General features: G+C 41.2%; 1 protein-coding gene across 2 annotated transcripts in view; it reads left to right on the top strand.

Annotated features, from left to right (window-relative positions):
* add3a (adducin 3 (gamma) a) overlaps positions 1-21,051 on the top strand; it is a 112,311-nt gene that overhangs the window by 12,514 nt on the left and 78,746 nt on the right. For both annotated transcript variants that reach the window (XM_084366895.1, XM_084366894.1), the window contains exon 2: positions 9,547-9,584. The gene's annotated coding sequence lies outside the window, so the exon portion shown is untranslated. The remainder of the gene's footprint in view (positions 1-9,546; positions 9,585-21,051) is intronic.

Raw genomic sequence — 21,051 nt, 5'->3', positions numbered from 1 at the left:
AGATTCTCATGACCTAAAGGCTTTCCTCTTTATCAGTTGGATCACTGCCCACCCACTCACACAGACTCCCAGAGTTTCCACTAAGGATGTGTCTGGTCGGAGTCAGGGAGCGATACCCTGACCGATTTGTGTGGTGTCGTGTCACATGTCTCGGACTCTTGTCGCAGGATGGGACGTCTGTATTTCCTTTACCTCAGCAGAGGAAATCAGTGGATAGGACCCATCTTTTGTTCTGTCCTTCCAGGATGGTCACTGATAGCTTCGGGTGGGAAGTCAGACAAACACAACATGCGGCACAAGGCCATGTGATATCCCCTCGTACCATGTTCCTGTGCCCTTTATGGGCCAATTACACAATGTGGCATTTCAAGAGCAATTGTTGTGGATAACTTGGATGAGTGATGTCATCCGTCTTGTTGTCAAAGGGAGTGTGGTGGTGTGTGCCGAAGATGATGTCATCAATTTGAGCCTTGTGCTGGTGTTCCGGAAAAATGTGTTTCATGGCCTCCGGGACACGACAAGAAGTGGAAAAAAATGACAAATAGGCTTCATTCGTGTGTGTGTGTGTGTGTGTGTGTGTGTGTGTTACAGGTTTTTAAAGTCCAAAATGTTCCCAAGATGAATTAAAGAGAAGGATATTTCATAGGAAATTGGGTTTGTGATTGTGATGACTCAATTTGCTAAGTCTTTCTTTCGTTAACTGGGAATGTAACTACTGGGAATATAACTCATTTTAACTCATACGTCAGTGCACCAGTGAAAAGTGGAAAGTTTTGTGTTAGTATTATTGGCAAAGCATAAAGACTGAAAACACTGTCCACAGGTAATGAAACACTACCAGCACCTCTGAAGGCCATTAATCGATATAATTTGTATCTTGTTTAATTCATACAAAAACAACAAGTTGTGGTTTTACAAGAGGTTTTGTACACAAGTATTTCTCAGCCGTGTTTTTGTTACCTTTGGACAGAGTCAGGCTAGCTGTTTCCCCCTTTGTGCAGTATTTATGCTAAGCTAACTTTCTCCTGGCTGTATAGCTTCATATGTAGTGTAATGATGTGAGAATGGTCTCATCGTCTCATCTAACTCTCAGGGAAAAAAGTGAATAAGCATATTTCACAAATTGTATAACTGTTCCTTAAGTAAGGTCATATTTGATCCTTTTGTTGACAAGGTTAATTCTAGGCTAGAGGTAGGGTTTAGTGCTAGAGTTACAATTGTGGTGGTGATTGTTGGGTTTAAATATGTTTTTTGTTTGGATGAACTTTTAGAGATGATGTCAAAGATTAGGATAAGATATGGAAAGCTTTGACTTTACATGATTCCTGGGACTGGCAGTAGGTTTCCTCTGAGAGGCCAGTTCAAGTTCACTGGCACTAAAATCTGCTTAAATCTGCCAGTTTGTGTGATGGATACCAATGGTCTATGTTTAAAAAAAAACAGTAGTTTGACTAAAACTTGAACATTGGACTTATTTGGTTGCTTGGATTCTCCAAAAGTCATACAGTAGAACTGGTTGCATTACAATCTCACTGTCTGAAGCAGCTTCCTCACCGATGGCAACTTCTTGGCCAGCTAGCAGCAAAACCACCCATCTGTTATGTCATGTGACTGAATGATGGGGACAAGCTTTTTATTAAGCTTTTTTAAAATCTGATGGTAACATTTTCTATAATGCTTTTAAATGACTGATTCTACAACATTCAGTTATCACAGTTACAGTTACATTACTTGGGTCTGAGTACTTTCCAACATTTATTTAGTGCTCCAGAGGCTCTGTGTATGGCTGAACACGACCCTTGACCTCCCTGAAGAGGAGTGTGTGTCCCCTTGGACTAATAGCGTATCACATTTGTGAGTTGTTATTATTAAAAAAAACAAATGAAAACAATGTTTAATGTCATGTACTCTGCTTGAACTCCTCGTTCAGCGAGGCTCTCTTCCTGTTAATACAGCTGTCTGGGTGATCTGTTCAGAATGGGTTTTTAGAGAGTGGCGGGTGGGCCAGGACTGAACATGTGACACTGTACCATGACCGCTTGTCTTGTATTATGAATGTAAAGAAATGGACAAGTTCGAAATGATGTTCAGTCAGGTTCAGCCTAAGTATCATCTTGCTACCCACAATTCTGCGTGACCCCAGTGTTTCTCTGCTGCCTGTGTGTGGTGTTGTTTTTCCTCCAAACAAGTTGTTTCTTGGGTAATCATCCAAATTGGATTATCATGTGTTTGGTCTAGGATGGAGAGGTTCCTGCCGGGCCGGAGTCTGTGTGAGTGAGTGTGTACTGAGACGTGTGCGTCCCTGCAAATGCCATCCCAATATTACTTGTACACTATCCCTAAAAAATCCATTTGGTTTGATCATATTTTAAACGAATAAGCTCAGGAAACTGTAGGTTGGTTTTTTTGAAAGGTTTTCACATTTGCAGTATTTACAATTGATCTTCACTTTTGGTTTACTTTTGTTTCCACCCACAAGATAAACTCTTCAAGCCTGTGTATGAGTATACCCAACTGTTGCAGTGGAAAAATATCTGGGTAGGGGCTGCATATTGGCTTTGTTTATGGGTGGGGTTCCCCTTGTGAAATGAGGTTGTTAACAGTAAAAATTAAACACCGCTATTTTTTTTGTGTGTGTGTGTTAGGGGTTGGAGATGAAGTGGGGATGTTAATGACACAACTCTGCTATAGCCTAACAAATTACCTCAGTGTTGTCTCGCAAAGACACAGTCGTTCACTGCAGAACTGGATTATAGTGTGCAGAGCTTGATTTGAATTACACCCCCACTGTTGGGGCATCTGCGTGTTTGCACATGCAAACTGTGTGCACGTGTGTGTGTGCTTGTGTGCAGGGCTCCAGACCTGAGCAGCTGTGTTTGTTCTTCTTTAGTATTAGTGACCTGCCTGTCTGTGTACTGCTGTTCCCTCTAGTGAAATCACCGCAAGAGAAGATCCCTTGTATTCAACTCACACCTGCGGCTTCCTTCAGCTGGGCGGTCAATTTGGCAGATTTTGGCAGGCAGTACACAATAGCCCAGGTTCTGTAGCCACTCAAGAACAGTAGAAATGGATGGATAACACACATGAAAAGCAACCATACACTCATTACATCTTAAAGATGTATTATGTAAAGTTTGTCAGACAGACTAAATATATTTGAAAGTTTTTAAGTTTTTTGGCAGGTGGCAACTAGAGTTAAGGTGCATAACCACCACCTGCGGCGTCAAAGTGAGAATGGAAATAAATAGATTTGATCTCATAGGTGATGTATGTTGACACAATATAAACATATGTGTATTATTAACATTTTTAAATATCGCGATTATCTTCAATATCAGTATATCACCACAGCCCTGGTTAGAAGTGTAACAAGTGACATGTTAAGTTGCCTGATATAACCTTATGCTTATGGACACTAGTAGCATAGTGTTGGACACACACACACACACACATGCACATCCCAATAAAGCAGAGTCAACAGTAGTCAGATTAAGGGGCTTTTAGGGTGGACGGCAGCACAGACAGAATCACACCATCGGAGAAAACTTCCGCCACCAGGTGCAAATTCTGCTTTTCAGTCATGCGACAAGGTCGCATCCTATTCATATTAAAATTATTCTAAAACATGTCTCAACTCTGAAAGAGACAATTATGACTGAATGCTAAGTAAAGGTTTGGTGTCTGTAGTATTAAATATCTTTAGTATCTGCTCAAATTTAAACTGATTTACTGATTTCCTTTGAGAATGGCTTTACTGGCGTTGGGGTCAGGCACTGTCTGCTGAATTGGCATATGACGATGTCCGGAGCGAAACATTGTGCTTTAGCTCACTGCTGTAGTCATCAGTGCTCTGATCGCAACCTTCAACTGATCTCACCTAAAATAACCTCTCCGATCACCACTGATATACATGCACTAAGGAGCAACACACCTCTTTTAATTATCTCCCCTCCACGTCACAAACACTAACAACTCCTGCCTTACGGCAACTCTGGGGGGACACACTACTTTATTGTGCTCTGTGGTTTGGTGCCTTTAATATTAAGATTTTAAGATGGCCACGGCTCAGTAGTCAATGACTGTCAGCCAGTGGCGATGTACGTTGGCATCGTTCATTAGCCCAATCCTAACTCCAGTCCTACTGGCTAGTATGTTCCACCTCAGTTCAGTTTTGCTTTGACATACTGTAATTGCACCTAATTGAAGCTGAGGGTATTTGGGGAAATGGTAAAAGTAGGCTTGCACCTGTGTGCAGTGATTGCCTTATCAACCTGTCATAGGGGGATTATGTGATGTTAATGTGGTATTACTTAAATAGGTTGATTATCACACCTGAACAGCATTTTATAAAATGTGTGTCCTGCTGAATGAACACGGTCCTGACAGCTTTATCTGCCATCTGTTCTGTGACTGATGTGAAGACAAACCAATTCTAACACACACGTCTGCTTTTGCTTCAGGCACAGCTGAATTGTTTTGCCTCTCTGTTCAGAATTTGACCTCTGCTCTACCTCTGATGTTAGCTCAGCCCATCTTTGCCTTTCGTCTGGCCGTCTCCTCATCTCACTCACTTCTCCTCATTCAATTTCAAAGTCACAAGTTACACAAATCAACTCAATAGCAGAAAAAAGGATCACCTGTCATCCCCCTCATACCTCTGAATTAAGTCTCCAACCACCATGCTATCATAGAGTGACAGGGCTGAACAGACCGAACACTGCAACTCTCTAAACCCGTCTGACAGAATCAGATTAATGAAGTGTTGGGATTGTTGTGTAACTTTGGCAAAACTAACAAGACGGAAAGAAAGGTCCACTTTCATCTCATCCCTTGGCTTTTTTAAATTAAGTGGTGTCTCCTTAGGTCAAAATCTCAAGCCCCAAGGCCTAGAGGTTTGTTTTGTCTATTACAAGTGACCTGAACTTCCCTAAACTAGCTAAAGCAAAAATTAGTCACAAATGAAATAACATAATTTGTCTGGGCTTTATATAATGAGGCCGAAGGGGTTCCATGCTGTCACATCCAAACCACCACTGAGGCCACCACAGCGGTCAGCAGAAAAGGTTGTTATGTAACTGTGCTGGTTTTCCTTGTCTCTCTGCATCCCGCCCAAAGAAAAATTAATTTGTATGTCTAGTGCAGTGCCCGGCTCAGCTAATGACATGAAGTGGAATCCATCCTGGTTGTTCCACTTGCTCTGGTACAGGTTATTCCTGTTGCTGACACTGCTCATTTTCTCTGGCTTACAGTCAATAAACATGCCCTAGCTGTGGTTCCTGATAGTTTCGTTAGTGTGAAACAAAGATTGTTGTGGGTGAGATAACCCATGTAGCGATGCAGCAGTTAACTGATTTCACTATTAACCACGGTTTAAAACGTCACCGCACTATAAAAAGAAACATGGTTTATTATTTTTTGAAGTAGCAGTGAGTCGAGAGTTGGACAGAAACCAATCAGGAAAAGGAGCAATGCACTGTTTATAAATGAATGCTCACCAAAACGGCATGGGGTGTAACACCTGCATAAGGGATTTTCTCAATTTATTCATTTTTAGTCATCATTTTGGACAATATTACTGAATTATTTCTGTTTTGATGGGCAGCAGCTGTTGAAAAAAAGCCAAAACAGAAATATTTTGGGAAAAAATAGCATGAAACCCTCCACATAAATCCCAATACATTTTTACAATTAAAGGTATAATTTTTCCACAAAAACAATCGACCCTCATGAGAACAGGTGCATGTCTTTTGATTCACCATAAGAGTACAATGTGATGTAATTTTCTGGTACAAATTTGTATTCAGCAAAGGTACTGTAAACGTTGATTTTTCTCCTAGGCCTTCATCTCTTTGTGTCAAACTGACCTATAGACAAAAGTGGGGTTGAAATGACTTAGTGGCCAAGACCAATTTCTGAGCACCTTGATTTAAAGGTATGACTGAAGACTTCCTTTGTTGGAAATGGACTTCACACACTGCTGCTCTCTGAAGAGCTTTAAGTTTTGCTGTAAGTCCACCTATTCACACGCAGAAGGCACGGCACTGGCTTAAATATCAGGAGCATTTTAGTGTTAGATTTAGTCTCTTTCTCAGAGATACTCTGACATATGGACTGGAGGAGCCAGTTGAAACCATCAACTTTGTGATTAGTAGGCATTCTACTTTACCTCCTGAGCCACAGCCTGCCCACAAGTAGTTAATCGAGACACACTTGAAATTGAGACACTGATGCCGCTGCCAGTGAACTGATCTCGGCACAGTCTTGATGTATCTGGTTACAAGAAACTAGGTTTGAATAGGCTGTGGGTGCATAGATAGAAGTAGAGTCTGTAGTCTACTGAAGTTGTGTTGACACTAAAATTCATCCCTGGATTTGTCTGTCAGGCATTCACCAATGAACTGAGTGCTCTGCTGTCCTCTTTATGCTTTTTATATGGCTAGAAAGATCTGAGCTATGGAAAAATGTACGCTTGCTGTCAACAAGCTTCATTCTTCTCACACTTCTCATTGTCATTCTACACCTAAGAGCTGAAGGGAAATGCATTTTTCCACCTGCATTACCATGAAAAACATCCCCACCAGATTCAGCAGGTGGTTTCAATTCCCGTTCACTCAGCCAACCTGGACTGTATTTCCACAACTGCTGTGCCATCTGGGTCTTTTCACATTTCAGGTGTTCTACAACCTCTCGCGCAACTCCCAGAAGCACTTTCAGGCATTTTGCCTCGCAGTTACATAATTCTGCACAAACTCATGCAAGATTCATTTTTCAGCTGTTCTGCTAAATACAAACTAATTTGAGTCGCGTGAATCCAAGTTAACTTTTTTATATGTCATGTGCACAACAATTACAGTGAAGCAGTCATTGGAAATGACATTTTTGATCTCTGGCTCTGTAAGACTGTGCTCAAACAATATATAAAAAGAAAATCATCAACATCTAAGACAAAGGACTTAAATTAGTGCACAAGAAGGAACAAGATACTTTTATATGTGAAATAATGTGGCAGTTTGTACAGTAATGTAGTTAATGCATGCTTAATGAGAACTGGTTATGGATGTGATGTTTTAAAAGCTTGTAAAAAGTAGTAGGATGCTATGATGTGTGCAGGTATCAATAGGCAGTATAGTGTGTGTACATATGGCAGCATCCACACTAGTTTGCACCAGTCATAACTGGGGTCTTTGATGGTCCCGCTGGCCTTCCTCCTGCACTGCTTGGTGTGGAGAACCTCCTCGGATGTCACCTTTGTCCTGTTGCTAAGCTAAGCAGTTTCCTCTGTAATGCCTGTCTTGCCATGTCTTTGTGGTGGCATTGGTGTGGTAGGTGTGAACGCAAAGGAACCTAAATTTGCCTACTCTCTCCACTGTAGTTACATTGATGGTGATGGGGCATGTATATCTCCCTGTCACTCCCTGTTGCCCACAATAAGCTTCTTTGTTGATTTGCTGACATTGAGTGGAGGATGTTGCGATGTCTATACGCATAGCTTGTGTTCTGCCTGACAGGAAGTTCAGGATCCAATCACATAGGCCAGTGTTGAGTCCCAGGTCTCTTAGCTTGATGACAAACTTGAAGGGCACAAAGGTGCTGAATGCTAAACTTTAGTGAATAAACAACATTCACACGTGTTTCTCTGGTCCAGGTTGGAGAGGGCAGTCTGTAGGGCTGGGGTGAAGGTGTTGTCTCTAGATCAGTTCATCCTGTAGCAAATTGAAGTGGGTCCAGTGATTCAGGGAGGGTGGAGATGATGAAGGGTTTGGCTTGAAGCAACTCATGATGGTGCAGGTGAGTGCTACAAGGCAGAAGTCATTCAAGCAGGGGTCTTTGGTCTTTTTTGGAGATGGGGACAATGGTTGACTTCTTGAAACATGTAGGGACTACAGACTGGAGCAGTGAAATATTGAAAATGTCGGTAGAGACATCCACAAGTTGATCTGCTAAAACCATGAGAATTTGGCCAGGGATGTCATCAGTCCATCCCGTCCACTTACATTCTATGTGCAAAGGAGCAAAAAAAACTCATTGGCATCCAATGGCGAAGCAAATCTGCATCTTGGCTTCGTGTAGAGTCCAACTTTGGTGAATATTGACCGGCAAAGTCGCAGCCACAACCAACAGCAACGTATGTGTGCTTGACCCCAGAAATGGAATTTAAACCAGCAAACTGAGTTCCATGTCCATCACACCCTATGCCGCCCACATTAAGCACTGGCAAGTGATTTTTGTTCGTCAGTATTTGTGTATGTGTGACTGTGACCTAAATTGGAGGATCTGCATAAATCTGCTTTTTGGATATTACTAATGGTTGGGGTCCTGGGCCTTTCGTACCCCCTCAGCCAGGAAGTTGTTCTCAAAGTGTGCGCAGAAAGTAGTGGAGCGATGCAGACTTGGTGTTTTCTATCTAAGTGCATAAAATTCATGCAAGGTTAATCACTTTATCATTCATGGTTGTGCAGTTGGTGCTCTTAACACATTTTTCCGTAATCATTTTATATATAGATTTGGAATATTTTTTTAAGTGTTATTTTCGGGCCAATCCCAAAATTCCCAGTAGCCAATTATCATTATAATGGAATGCAGGCGCAGCACCCTCAGCAATAACATATCTCACCTGCTATCAATAGCTCCCATGTTCTGCTACGGTGGGCCGTGCTCCCTGGTGTTGACACAGTTGGTGTTTGTGCAGATGACATTGATGACTATCAAGGGCAGACCGGGTCCCTCAGGCCGTCAGATGCTCTGTGAAGCCGCCAGTACAGTACGGAGGCACAGCCCACTCTGCGTAGTGGAAACTGCTGACCGCTGTGAGCGAGAACACACACATCGAGGCCTGTACACAAACACATGTATGTGGGCAGTAAATGAGCCACATTCACAGATGGAAGGGGTTCCTGTAGTAAAGAGACTGTAGGGAGAGCATAATCAACTCTTGGAAGACATGTCCAATCGTTTTTTCAGTGTTTCCTCCTGGAAATGATTCATACTGTAAGAGAGGAAGTAGGGCATTAACATTTCCTTTGTTAAGAAGGTGGTTGTTTACAAGATCTGCTGTATCTAAAAAGAGGGAGGATAGATTGTAAATTGGCCTTTGTGGATAAAAAGACACCTAAGGCAGGGGATGTAAGTAGCATAATGTTTATCACTTGATGGAAAAGAAAGATTACAGGTGTTTGTTAACACTGAATATCTTCTCTTTGATTAGATCTTTTGAGTGTGTCAAATATGCTGAATTACAGAGAGTTTTCAAGGGTAATGAAAAGGTTTCGCCTCTAGTACAGCTCCCCTCATTGTGGGAGCTGTGCTCCTTTCATTTCAGGTTTTTATTTCACTCATTCCTATGTAATTTGTGTTTTTGCGTCCTGGCATTACAGACTTCAAAAAAACACACAATGAGAAAATGATATTTAAAAACGAATGAATGAATGAATGTGTCTGCTTCTAATTGTGACAGATTTCTTCACCTCAGACACGTAATATGTCTCAGAGTTGCAGAAGACTTGGATGCAGAAAGTAATAATGTGTTTGTGTCTGTTTTTGTCCTAGTTGGCGAGACGTCGTTAAGTCAAGCAGTCCCCTGAGAGGTAAGGATTTCATCACGCACCATTTCAGCTCCTGCTCAAGCTTTTAAAACACCTGTTGATCGCATCAACAGCGCAGCTCTGTTTTGGGTATTATTTTACGCCATAGCACAGTTGATGGGAAATGAAATGAAAAGAAGTCTGAAAAGTAGTGTGGAGTAGAGTTTTGGTCTGTCGCCTAAACGCCTCCGCCCTAGTCTTTGGTTTTCTCAAGGACACAGAAGGTAAATGGAAAGTAACAGTGGGCTCTTTTTCAGGAGCCTTGAATAAATGACACGGCTTTGGTCAGTGGTGAGCTTACAAACTGCCTCTGGCTAGACTTTTTTACTGTGTAAAGGAAATAGTGACAGGCCTCTCTCGCTCTCTCTTTATATGTATCTCTCCCTCCCTCCTTTGCTCACTTGTCGTCAGGAAAACTAACCAGGGTCTTGTTTTTTGCATTATGACTTTTAACAATCATTAATACCTTTCACATCTTAGCTTGCTCATTTAGTTAAATTATGTATTTTTGCCCAATCTGCATGGTTGAGCCCATTCGAGTATTTTTTTCTGGGATTGTAAAAACTTTCTCATTTATTTGGAATTTTTGCCATCTGCCAGTAGCTCTTGGAAACCAAGTTATTAAACAAATACGGTATGGATGAACTGCTGGTTGAAGGGCTGGGCTGTTTAAGTCTTCTTTACTATGACTTTTGTTGAGCTTCTGAATGGTTTCACATTCACGTTTCTTCTGCCGATCACTTTTGTCTTAATCTTTAATTCCAACACCTGCATAACATATTGAGCCATGCTTTTAGTCAACAGTAGCATCACTAAAGTAAGACTCTCAAGAAAATAGTTTTCACAGCATATAGCTGCACAGGTCAAGCTGCCATTCTCGATTTTCACTTTTTTGAAAAATGTCCCCTCTACCTCTTTGGACAGTCCTCTTGTAAGACTCTACTGAGACAACCATCATAATTTTTTTGCTTTAGTAACATCTGATTCTTTTTCTGGTTGTACCTGTCATGTCTGGCCTGTTTTTCTTTAGTCTTTCTCTCCATATCTGTGGCGTCAGTATGTTCACTTCCAACTGTCAAGTGAAGCAACTTTGGAAATGCAAGTAGAATCTTGTGTGATAGATAGGTTGGTCCGGTATTTTAGTGTCGAGCTATTTGGTATCGGTCATCAGTGTTTGTGACACATACCTCAGATTTCTAATGCACTACAAAGTACAACTGTACAATATCAACAGATGGGTGTAACAGAGGAACATTGGTACAGATATGTTTTGTCCAAGACACATTTGAATCCTTGTATTGTATTTTATTGAGTGGATTGCCACAGAATTAAGTTAATAATGTTAATATCTCTTATAAAGAAGTGGCTGCCTCAAGTATATGTTTTTTGTGATACTGAAAGGATGTAGCAAACTTTTCTACCTCTGTGCAGATTCTTTAATTCAACTTACTGTATTTAAAGGTACATTGAAAAAGATGATGAACATCATTTTGAGACATTCTTTGTGTCTTTGTGCAGAAATGTTAAGTTGCGCAGCTACTTGGGAGTCTGCAATATGCTCTTTGGATCTGTTGTGTTCTTGTTTCACTGAATCTCCCAGCCAAAGTCTGAGTCATCCTCAGCCGATAAGTAAAGGGATCCTTTGGTATGTTTGCTGCATTTTTCCATGGAACTGTAATTTGGACCATTAGATATTACTACGTCACACGTATTATAATGCACATGAGAGTCCATACTGTGAAAGTGTCTCAGTCTTATCTTACCCTCTCACTCTCCCTCTTTCTCTGTCAGATACTTTCAGAGCATCTCTCTTGTCCTCGCAGTCCCAGGTTGGCAGATCTCCCAGGTCTAGGGCTTGCAAGGTCAGGGGGGGGAAAAAACAATGTAGCTCTGCTTGCTGACGTGTCTGATGTGTCAAATACCTCTAGGAGGACTGCTGCAGACCGAGCTAGGCGACAGGTTTTCTCGTATCTGGCAACTTTATCCCTGCGTGGGACCATTTGACCCCTCACCAGGTTTAGCTGCTGACAGCTTTAGTTGTGCTCAAGTTGTGTCTGATTGCTGCTGCGGCTCGTGCTAGCTGATGATACTGTGCTTTATATTTAGATTGGTATGTTGATTGAAAATGTTCTACTTTACATGTCTTTCTGATACGCATGCATGTGTAAGTTTCATCAGGACACAGAGGCTGTTAACAGCAGCAGCCCTGAAGAGGCTGAAATAAGGCTAAAGAATAAAATGTCCTTTTCAAACTTATGGTAAATGTTCAGTTAAATACAAGATAGACAAAGATGAAAACACCATGTTAAAACTGTCTCTTGCTCTCACATGTCGGGTAAAAGAGACACACTGTTAGTTGCAGGAATGACAGAGGGTTTTAAGATCTCGAAACATTTTCTAAGTATCTGATATTGTTTGTATTGGTAACACATCTCAAATTGATTCAATGAGCGTGTTCAAACATGTCACTATTCCCTGTATTATGTTGATTCAGTGCAATTATTAACATGGACTCTCACTAGAGCTGATATCTCTGTGATTTGGACATGTTTGCCATTTCGAGTGCAAACGACAGCTAAGCCATCTGGCTGAGCTCCTAATGCTCCATTTATAAATTACACCACAATAGAAAGTGGATTAACAGCTGTTGATGTAATCCCTTAATGAGTTTCATAGTGCTCTCTGTGATTTAGTTTATCCTGCACTGATAGCAGAGGTCAGAGTTAATACACACTATTGAACTAAATTAAGCAGTTTGGCCTTTTGACTTGTTTTCATATTCTTGTAATAAAGTCAATCCCTCTTACTCTTCTCTTTCTTCAAAGCTGCGATAATTGATATTTTTTGCCACTTGGTGGCAGCACAACAAGCAGTAAACACTGCGTTATAATATTGGAGCGTTATGTTATAAAGTTAATGTGCCAAACAATTGCTTATTTACACGAGCAGTCATAGAGCAACGATATCACTGATTTGGAGTTTTTGTCGAGCTGGTTAATGTAAGTCCAGTATTCATTCTCTTTTAGCTCTGTGTTTGTTCTCAACTCAGACTACCTGTCTCTTTAGCTGCTTAATGCTACACTATGTTCACTAGCTAGTTGCTAGTTAGGTTTTTTTTTTTTTTTTTTTTACCTCTGTCAAGGAGGTTACGTTTTCACCAGTGTCCATTTGTTTGTTTTTTTGGTTTGTTGGTTTTCCAGTAAGATTATACTGAACGGATTCCAACAAAACTTGGCTGAAGGATGTGTCTCGTCCCAGAATAGACCGGATTGGTGTGAATACGGATAAAGGGATGGATCCAGGATTTTCTTTCTCACTTTCTTTGAAATTGCAAGATAGGGTGTTTTTCAACATATCTCTTAGTTTCTCAGGGAATAATGCATGGATCATGCATGGACCATGGGTGGTTTAAAATTTACAGTGGTACAGGGGGATCGAGTTTGATATTGGATTGAATTAAGGAGAGTGTGAACCATAAACAAACAAAACAAAACATACAAGGAACCACCGCAGGTCTTGATCTAGCCAGGGCGTGCATTTGTTTTTGAAGCAAGTAATACAAAATCCAACAACACATTTTGAAGACTATTTTTCTTTTTTAAACACAGCTGTGGCTATGTGAGATTACTAAGTGTAATGTGACGATGGTGAAACGTACTAGACTTTGTCTTAGTGCGGTACCACCAGACTACATGGTCGTGTTGTCAGGCTGCGAGACTCCTCAATTCATACTCAGCACTCCACCATGAAAAAATATTTCAATTTTAGGAATTATTCCACCTGAATAAGTTGGAATCCGACCTGCTGACAGGAATTAAGATTCATTATAAAAACCATATAGAACTAGACAAGCTATGTAGGTCGTATAGAGGCATAAGTATTAAACTGAGAGTTAAATAACCAGTTCAAATTTTTTTGTAGTACATTTAATATAAAATATTGCTATTAGCAGCATGAAGTCAGACATCCTTTCTTTCTCTTTCTCTTTCTCTCTAGCTAACCATTCCTATAAACCAGTCAAAGAGCACTTGTTATCACATAAAGTAGACCAGGTGACATAAGACATACTGTAAGAGGGAGTAAGAAACAAAGAAAAAGCAGGCATTCCTGTGAGTTTAGAGGGTGTCTGCAGAGAAAAGAAGGCTGCAAAGACAATTTGAGGACCCAAGCAGAAAATACAAAGGAAGAGAAAAGAGATATAAAACCACATAACTGCTAAACCGTTCAGCGGAGGAGGGACGCTAAGGTCAGAACTTTTCCATCGGTCATTTTATTTCTCTGTAAGGTTTATTTGTCTTCTTTCCTTTTCTCTTAGTTTTTTATTCTTCTACCTCCAGTATAAGCTCCTCTCAGTTTAGGTCTCTCTGTGGTTGTCATCTATCATCCCTCTGCCTCCCTCTCCCTCTCTTTCCCTGTCTCTCTCTCTCCTCTTTTTACATTTCTTTCAGTAAGACAAGCTGTCTTCTACTCAGCAGGGCAGTAAAGAGACGTCAGCGTCTCCCTTTGCCCTCGTTTAAAGTCTCCTCATCTTCTGACTTTGTTAAATGCCTCAGCATGCAGCCCGGTCCTGGCTGCCTCGCCATGTTGATGTCATGCACCTGATTGTAATGTCATTCATAGTGAGTTTTTACAGAAGGAAAATGAAGTCATCGGCTTGTTGGGATCTGCCTGCTCTTATTTTGTTAAGCAAAAGTTCATAATAAATTGCCTTTTGTTGTTGGCCCTCTCAGGCCCTATTGGAAGCAATGACGGCAGAAAGAAAAATAAGGGCGGCATAAGAGAAAACACAAAGACATGTTAATTACAAAACAATGCAAGCTAAAAATAGAGGAAAACATTATTATAGAAGCTAAACATGTTGTCAGAATCAAGCCATCCCCCCCACAGATCCTCATCCCCACCTTCTCATCTTGAATGCTTGGGGAAGTTCATCAGCTCTGTGACCTGAGATGCTGCTTTGACTTCCTGGCTCCTCTCCAGTCATCTGGATGGCATCACAGCTGCGCTTATCTCTCTGGTTCTGACCACGCACACATGTCCGCCCACATAACTGTGTGTGTGTGTAGACACATACGCAGTGGAGTGCCAAATTCATCAGGGATCAGTGATTGTGGAAACTCCTTTGCCAGATTTCCAGTCAGGGAGGCACGTTTGTGTGATATTTTCCACACATCGACTAATAGTTCTTGAACTAACAGATCGCAACTTTTTTTTTACAGAAAGTATGCTAATACATTTTTTGTTATTTAATTTGCAGCTTAGTACAGTCATTGTCAGAGACTGGGTCACGACCCACAGAAAGGTTGCAGAAGATTTTATTTGGATATAAAATACATTTCACTGTTTAGTTCAAATGTATATCCATAGTACATCTCTGAGCCACATGAGGAGAGCTTGTTGGTATTATCCGGTGCTTGATTGGTAAATCAGGAGGTCTCGGAGCACAGACAGGGTACTACTCCAGCGGGTCAGAGGGAGAGAAAAAGTCACAGAACACATCAAAAAATGTGCAGTGCTTGAAGAAGATTTTTTAAAAATTGGATATAAAATTCTTCCAAATGGGCAAACAAGCACTCCCCTCACTGGAAAATTAAAGAAGAAAGTAGAAGAAGATTTATATTGTTCCCTGGTTATATCAAACTATCTCTTTGGAATGGCTGGTTGACCTATTTAAGATAATATATGGTGATGTGGAAATGGCAGGAAAATTAGTCAGGAATGTTAATTTATGCATACATTCGCTCCTCATGTGATTTTAAGGCCTATTGTGAATTGGGTTGCTATGGTTAGTCATTTTGAAAAAGTTTGGGAAACACTGGCTTAGTTCACGACAATTACAAGTCAGATGTTTTTGTGGGTTGTGGTTTGAAACTATGATTTAAAATGCAGAAATGATGCTTACTGGAGCATTTAAAAGGTACAGACTCATGCAGAACTCCATTATAACTGTGGGAGATGGTTGCAATTGAGGATCTGTGCACACATATTGTGTGTATATGTTTTCTCTCCTCCAGATGCATCCTAGACAGACATGTCTTTGCCTCTCAATTGCTTAATCCATCAAAGACAAATCAACACCCATGCTAAACTGGCTTTAGTTTAGAGACTACTGCGCGAATCAGCAGGACAAAGGAGGTTTTGAATTATACACATTTTTACTGCAGAGACGGGCAGCTGTTGGTGGGTACAGGCCTCGATACAGAAACATTAAAAAGACTGCAGGCTTCCAGCCAAAGTGATGGATTTTATAGAGGGTGGAAACAATAAAAGGCGAGCAGTTCTGGGAGAGTCTTTGGTGTAAATCATAAAAGGCTGGGAACATCTGACATGGATAATCGTATAATGATGTTCAACCCAGCCCTCCAGCATGAGATGGGTCGAGTTTATTACAAGTTTATTCCTGTTAATCTTGTACGATGTGTCAGATTTACTGACTTTATGGTGATCGAATTCAGATGAGTAAAACAGCATTTTTTTAAAGCCATTTTAGGTTGTGTTTTTGTTGTGTAATGTTTGGTTCAGTCACCATGAGATGAATCTGAAGAAGGTCAAGTTCACACACACACACGGATTTGTGGTGACCATATGCATTGATATTAATCAAACAGGGACTGACACACACTGATGTGTAGTAACAAACTGTTTTATAATCAGAGGGTGTTTCCCTGATAAATAACAGCTGTTGGCTCAATGACTCATCAGTCCTGACAGCAGGCATTTGGTTTGTGAGTGTTTGTGTCTATGCCAGATTGTGCATGTACTGTATTTGGTTTGTGTTTCACAGCCATATTTGTTACGATTTGTTGGCCTCAGTTTGCAGTTGTGTTGAGATCTAAGACGGAGCTCTGGTCTCGCTGCAGCGGTCGTATATCTTTAGCTTTACGTCCTTCTGTCTGCGTGCCATAGTTTGGTGGTTAAGCTTGTGTTGTGGGCCACGTGATGTGTCTTGTAATCATTAAGGCGCATCCCAGTGAAATTCAGACTGGGTGTATGTAGCCGCATCTTGACCACTTACACACACACACACACACACACACACACACACTCACACACACACACACAATGTGTGTATGAAAAAAAGCTGCAACTGATTCCTGTGCTCATGAACACATACACATGCAAGTTTTTAATCATACTCATATATACGTTCAGCCATATAGAACAACAGTGAACACACACACACACACACATTTGCTCTCAGCTCTGGTGGCCTGTAGGGCTTTTGTAGTGCTGAGAGGCCACAAACGACAGCTTTGTGTTCTGGGAGGCTGGGAAAGTTGGACAGCAACACACACTCACACACACACTCTCTCTTTCTCACACACACACACACACACACACACACTCTTTGGCAGTGTCAAAGCCGGTGCACAGTTCTGCCCGGCTCAATAGGCGGATTCATTAGAGCCTCCTCATGACACTAGAGGAGAAAATGGACTTGCAGTAAAGGGAGGACGAGGAGACGGGAGTGTTACGGCTCAGCACTCTGCTGCTGAAGTCTGACGTGACCTGACAGTGTTCAGGGCAGCCTTGAAGGAAAAATACTTGTTTTTTGGGTGTTATGTTGTGTCCAGCTCTGCTTTCCTAGTTTAGCACTAGCAGCGTTAATTTAATCAGTGCAGGCTATATAATATTTATTTGTATTGTGGGTATGATGGTTGCCTCTTCCTTACCTGACTAGGTTTTTGGCAAAACTTTAAAGAGACAGTTCACCCCCAAAATCAAAAGTACCTTTCACCTGTAGTACCATTTATCCATGTAGCTATTTTTGGTGTGAGTTGCTGAGTTTTGGAGATATCAGACATAGAAATGCCTGCCTTCTCTTGAATATAATGGAACTAAATTGCACATCAAAAAAATACATTTGAAAAACTCAACAGCAATGTCCCTTTATACAAATCATGACCTTCTTACTCAAGATAATCCACAGACTTTGTTGTGAGCAGAAATGTGTGCATGTACTCGGCAACACCCACCAAAATTAACTAGATGGATGAATAGCACTACAGGTAAGTGGAAAAATATGTGTTTCTCTTTTTGGAGTGGGCTGTCCCTTTAACTTGTAATAGGCAAGCACAGCCTCAGGATCTCTCTCTCTCTCTAGACGTATTACAGAGAATTTCATGACTAGCCTCATTATAGCTGTCATAAAATCGCACCATGAAACATCATTCTGCTTCATTTTACTAGCTGCACATCCAAAAAACCTCAAAATTTAGAGGTTACTGACAGCCACCATTACACATCATTATTCACAATGGAGCCATACAATGATTCACAAATATTTACACTCTTCAGTCATTCTGTCTGCATGCATAAAAAACACTATTCTTTCCAATAGCTCGTCTCTAATTAATTTCATTTGCTCTGTGGGAGATATTTTTTTTTTGTATTTTCTGAAGGAGGTTGTTTTTATCTAATATCATCATTACTGAATCTGGCAACCGGCTGTGGAAATGTGCTGCGGAGTGGAGTGGAGTGTCGTAAGTAACGATGCTTGGCAGTGAGCTGTGTTTGTCTGGATCTTTTCCTTGCTGTCTCCACTGGAGCCAGGCAGACTTAAAACCCCGGCCTCCTGTCGACGAGGGACTCTCACAGCCCGAACCCCATCTTGGATATGTGTGAGATTTACTTCATGTCTTAACACCCCCCTCCGGACCATGCTGGGAGATAAGGTTGAATTTTTATATTTTTACGACCTGTTGTAGGTAGATGACATTGCTAAACCCGACATCATTGTGAAGCCACCGACACGAGTACTTTTTCTCTGCAAAGGACAGAAAAGTAATGTGTTCAGCTGTGTGAGGTCAGCTTTGAACAACAGGCCGTCATTGTCATATAAAGATTTTGATTATTAAATTGTGAACTACCTCTGCAAACATGTTCTAAATTTAAGTCCCTGTCACAGTGTGCATTTTTGCCATAATGAGCACCTCCTGACCGTGTGGCAGACATGGACTCATTAGCTGAAACACCATGTTTACCTCTGTCACATGGTGTTACAGTCAGCATGGGGAATTAAAGAGAAACCCCCCCCCTCCCCAATTCAAATAGGCCAAGAGTCTCCACACCCCACGCTGTGAGGGGAGGCCGCCTCAGGACTCTGGACTGCAAATAAACAAGGACAAATACATCTGGATGGTTAACAAAGCCGAGCGCTTGGGGCCGCTTTGTTGAGTTTTTATATTATAAAATATGACGTGAATCCGTTAATTATTTCTTAAATGTCGTATTTTGTCAACATCTAGAGCTGACTGAGTTAAATCAATAATGCATAAATAATAGATACGTACAGTTCCAGCCACTGTGATAGTCCCTCCTGCACCAGCTTGACTGTTGCTGGATGCAGGCCAGTAGGCTGCTGCAGGTGAATCCTGGCTCTTCCTCTGGGTGTTTACAGAGGATTTGAGCTCACGTCAGCAGTTGTGTTGCTTCTCTATCCTCTGGTGTTTGCAGGGAGTAGAAAGGGTTTCTTCACTCTGCATGCACAGAGGTTGAATCTGGGCAGAGACTACAATTTTTTTAACCACTCAATTGATTTTTGGGTACATGTTGTTCTTTTCCAAAAGAATATTTTCTGACACATAAAAACAACTATTGTATGATTGTATCATTCTTGTGTATGCAGCAGTTCTGTGGGTATGGCTTTTTCTACCACCCCCAGCTGTGTATTTAGATGTTTTATCTTAGGAAAAGCTTCATATTCGTCACATGCAACAGTGGAAAGAGGACAAATACATCTGGATGGTTAACAAAGCCGATGCATGTTTTGTGGCTCCAGATTTAGCAAGAGGACGATTAAAAAGTGTGTGTTTACACAGAGATGCCGCAATACAGCTGCAACGATAACTCTCCACTGGGGCTGCAACTAAAGATGATTTTTTTAATTGTTACATTATCGATTCTTCAACTAGTTGTTTGGGCTGTAAAATGTCTATAAAATGTGTGTTTCCGACGTCCTTGAATGTCTTGTTTTGCCCTCAACCTGAAGAAGTTGACTCTTATAGAAGAATAAAGAAACCAAAAAATATTCACATTTAAGAAGCTGGAATTAGAGAATTTTGTCTTTTTCTTAAAGAAATTACTCAAACCAACCGGAATCAAAGTAGTTGGCGAGTAGTTTAATAGTTAACAACTACTTGATTATCCATCAATCGTTGCTTTGAATAGGCTGTGTAAAAGTGGCTAGTTACATACAGCAGCATGATGATGATGATACACGTGAACATGCAGTCTTCAGTGCTGACTTGAGCAATATTATGTCAGGATCTTTTCATGGTTGGACGCTGACAGACAAGCGCTTCACAAATTGATGATTTATAGTGTATGATTGTTACTATGGTATGCACAGATCACATGTACACACATAGGCGAAGATTTACAACTTTAAACTGACTTCAGCGCTCCTCCTGCAGCTAAAACCATATAATTACCTACATATGAGTGCTTATTAATGTACAGTGTGCACATACCGTCTGCCTTTTGCAAAGTGCACTACTCCATCTTTCTTCTTCCTCTCCTTAAAGGAGGTATTGTAGAAAGTTACAACTAGCAATCCCACTCATAAATAATCTAGACATGCATCCCTTTTTATCCCATGGAGACTGCAGGGCCCCTGCACATTTCACTCAAATATGTGCTAATGTTAGACCAGGCATCCAGCGCCGGCTCTGCTGCGGGAGGCCAGAGGGCGAGGTTTATTCTGGGACAGGTATGCACTGTCTGAGAGAGCAGGAGGGACACCGTGAGAGAGGATGCGGTGCTGGTTCTTGTGTTTGATGTAAGACAATGCTGGACTATGCAGGTTTGAGATTTTTCTGCAAACAGGAGCCATTAGCTGTCAACTACAACAGGCAGGGTGCCGTTTATTCCAGTACAGATTTAACACACCGCAACTAAATAGTTTCCAGTGTGGGAGATTCACTGCTCCCAGCCCTGACGAGGGATTGATCCTCTTGTCGTAGACGTAGTTTGACAAACATAAAACCACACTCACCGCACAGACAAGCAGAGTAAGCAGGGAATCCCTGCCACTTAGAGATTGACAGCTGGGCATACAGTAGCTCAGCCAGAGTGTGTCTCCCCATAATCCCCCCTCTCTTAGCTTGAATAATTGATTCTGAATTGATTTAGGCTCAGCTGGCTCACTTGCCTCTTCTGCCGGCCTTGGACAGTAGCATGTATTTTTGCTTCCTATAATTATTGTCTGCCTTGTTTCTGTGCTAGTCAGCAATAAAGCCAGGCCTTTACCCTCTAAATGGAAGTGCCTTGCAGGAAGCACCAATTAAAAATTCATTTGAGATTTGTTTGTTGCTCCTACTCACCATAAATAACACACACCATCAATTTGCCTTTACATGAGGGACGTTAAATGTCCTCTGATGCCCATTTTAATTCTTGTAAACAGCCCTTGGAAACTAATCTTCCTCAACAACAGTTTCCTCACAATCAGTTGAAAACCCACTAACGA

Source organism: Pagrus pagrus (assembly GCF_965226575.1).
Source record: "Pagrus pagrus genome assembly, chromosome: 2".
Lineage (NCBI taxonomy): Eukaryota > Metazoa > Chordata > Actinopteri > Spariformes > Sparidae > Pagrus > Pagrus pagrus.
Note: the sequence above shows the minus strand (reverse complement) of the source record. Positions and strands in the feature narration are given on the sequence as shown.